General features: G+C 41.1%; 1 long non-coding RNA gene across 1 annotated transcript; it reads right to left on the bottom strand.

Moving 5' to 3' along the window:
- Positions 1–792: 792 nt before the first annotated feature.
- On the bottom strand, positions 793–2,686 carry LOC141257466 (uncharacterized). Its single transcript, XR_012318070.1, has 2 exons — positions 1,895–2,686; positions 793–1,285 (listed from the first exon to the last, which is right to left on the bottom strand). It is a non-coding gene; the product is annotated as an uncharacterized lncRNA (long non-coding RNA).
- Positions 2,687–3,263: the final 577 nt, after the last annotated feature.

Here is a 3,263-nt window from a genome sequence, read left to right on the forward strand (position 1 = left end):
GTGAGGGCCCGCCAGAAGCGGGGGGCCACTGGTTGAGGTAGTTGGCCCTGGAAGTCCCAAAGTCGCAGCTGTTCTATCCCAGGCGGGCCATAGGAAGGGTGAGGACTGTGTAATGATGTATAATCTTGGGTAGTAGCTGGAACTGTTCTGTGTGTTTATTGTCCGTTTTGAAGTTCAATAAAGTACTGCCACACTGTTTTTACCCTCACCCTGTGTTGTCTGAGTAGTGTTCTGCCCATGGAAGAACCCCTGGTCTTCACAACCGGGTGTTCTGCTGGGAAGTAATGGTGGAACCACACACGGAAATGGTAATATCACTGGTATTTTGTAATAATGCAATGCAAAATAATAATTAACAACAATAATACATTCTTAAGTACAAAATACATACATCCCATGTAACATAACAGTAAACATTAGTAATACTTTACTAATAATAAAATAAAAAATGGAACAAAAAGATAAAATAAAAAAACAGTAAAAATAGCAAATAAACATATCTAGAGAACTTAACTTCTCAAAAGAAGAAAAAAAAAATTAGATATTTAAATACGTAAAATATGTAAATAAAAAAACGCAATATTTTTTTTTTTTTTCCGTGAGTGCGTGCGAGTGTGTGTATGTCCCCCCTCTCTGCGAGCGCTCTCTCTCCTCGTCTGCTCCTTGTGGCTGAGCGAGGTTCATGTTGCTCTCTCTCTCTCTTTCTACACTGCCAGCCCCTGATGTGATGGCGAAGAAACCCCGTTGACAAGGCACTGCTTTTTCATGACGGTGAGTTTCCCTTTGAGTGTATTATAATTTTGTGATAAAAATTTCAAGGAAAAAAAAAAAAAAAAAAAAACACACAACCTCCTTCCTCCCTTCTTTCCTTCCTTCGAGGTTGGGGGGGTGGGAGGCAGGGAAAAAAAAAAAGGAAAAGACGGGGGGTACAAAAAAAAAAAAAAAAATCTATCTCCATGGAAAAAAAAAAAAAAAAAAAAAAAAGAGGAGCAAATAATAAGAATTAAAAAACAGTTGCCAAAAAAAGGCCAGCATATTAGGTTTCAGCTTAGAGAGCTATTGGCTAGTACCGTTCTCCCCCCTCTTTTACTTCTCTTTTTCTTTTTTTGGCTACAGAAAAAAAAGGAGAGGGGGGAGGAAGGAGAAGGTGGTAGTGGGAGAGCAATAATAAAATATTAATTGATGGCGAAATCTAGGGTTTCCTTTTCGATCGTCAGCTCCTTTCGTTTCACGACTAGTGTCGATGTTCGTGGTTGATTTTTCGTTTTCTCGTGCTCGGCCGACGCTGCCAGAATGAAATATACTGGTATTATTATACGTTTTATATCGCTTCGGGTGCGATTTAAGGGGGTGGAGGGATAACGACGAGGATCGTAGGGAGGGGAGGAAGAAGAAGAAGAAGAAGAAGGGGTTGTTTTTTTTTTCTTTTACTTTTTTTTTTTTTTATCTGCTGGAGGTTGTTAAAAAAAAAAAAGGAGCCAAGAAAGGTGACGGTGCGACAAAAGGAGGAGTAGATTGTATATATATATATATATCTTTTTTTTTCCACAATGCAAATTGAAGAAGAAGGGAGGAAAGGAAAAGTCTTCTTTCAATGACTCATTGATTTCAACTGGTTTAAAATTAGTTTTTCTCTCCCTCTCTGTCTGTCTTTAACTCCCACCATCATCACCTCCCCTCACCCTCCCCGCCCTGGATCACCACCACCACCATCATCATCATCAGGGGGGAAAAATAGAAAAAAGAAAAATAATCTTTAGCAATCCCCTCCCATCTTTTCCTCTTTGCATCGCTCGCTGCCCACGACGATTTATTTCGAGGTGTCTGTTCTGTGGAGATGGGAGTCGTCGCCTGCCGCCTTTTTATATATATATTTTTCCCACCCGCACTTTACCTCAGGAGCGCCAGTTCCTAGGTCAAAATCGACTCCCCGGCTTCTTGTCTGGCCCTATCCGTCCGGAGACGTTTTATACAGCATTTTTCTTCATTCACTTTACTTCGCCTCTTCTTTTTCTTTATTTTTAATGATATTTTTACCTCAGAAAGTGGCGATGAAAATGGACGAGGCCGCCATTTATAGAACGGAAGATGTTCGTTACTGTGGTTATGGCGCTGCGGGAATTCGCTGGCCTCCTGGCGGGATTATTAATCGTTTGTGTTATGGCGGCTCTATTATTTTGGGAAAGAAGCGGTGTCTTCATGGGGTGATGGCCGAGGCCGGCAGTCGATGTCGGCGGCTGTGGTGGGTTGTTGTTGTTGTCGGCTTCTTCTTCGTCTTCCTCCTCGTCTTTGTAAGGCGCGGTGCCGCGGGAATCCCTGACGGGTTGGTGTTTGTTTTTTTTTCGTTGTATTTCCGTTAATTTATTATGTATATGCTTGTTTTTTTTTATTAATATGTTATTAAAATGTCCTCCTTGTCGAGTGTGATCGAATGATGTACTGATGACGTTACTTAACGGGAGATTTTCTGTCAGATTATTATGTTGTTGTTTGTGAGGAGTCTGCAAGATGGCGCCGGGTGCTGGCGATCGGCCAGTCAGCATGGCGCAGTTCAGCACAAACCTCCTTTTTATAACCGAGGCTACTGCTGTTACATGAGAGACTTCTGGCTTGTAGTATATGCACTTGTTTATTTTAATAAAGGGAGTACTGACCCTAAAATCGTATTAGTTTCCCTTTACTGTACTCTTTTGTCCTCTGTTATCAGCCATATGACACTGTGGGGAAGACTGAGTGCTGCATTATTATTTTTTTTAGTGGGGTGACTGGTAGAGATATGTAAGACGATGGATTCCAGTCACTGACGCGGCTGTAGATTATGCCGGATGTCCCTGAATGGTGTAAAAATGGCTGACACCAGGGAACAATCTCGTCAGTGACGCAGTCTATAATGAAGCTATTGTTCATATCCATTTTGGGAGCATCGGTGGCAGGTTAACTGGACACCTCAGACTCTGTTCACATTTATGCCATACATTTTGCTGGAGAATTGCAAAAATAATCTGTTTATGGCGTCGTCCCCGTAGACTGATATGGGCAAGATGATAAAAAAATAAAGTTCTTTAAGTTTTGTCCGGTTTACATCATAATACAATTTATTTTAGCCGTAGAGAAAAGCAGAGTTGGCCAACAAGTTAAAGCCGTATACTTTATAAATTATTATTTTTTGTTAATCAAAGATGAGTTGACATGTGAAGCGGTACGTCGCCGTACGTCTAGCATATACGGTTTTAATTTGATGGGGAAGACAGTTTTCCTCGAAA

Source organism: Phyllobates terribilis, unplaced genomic scaffold (genome assembly GCF_046119375.1).
Source record: "Phyllobates terribilis strain yellow unplaced genomic scaffold, ASM4611937v1 Scaffold_3__8_contigs__length_932513732, whole genome shotgun sequence".
In the NCBI taxonomy this organism is placed as follows: domain Eukaryota; kingdom Metazoa; phylum Chordata; class Amphibia; order Anura; family Dendrobatidae; genus Phyllobates; species Phyllobates terribilis.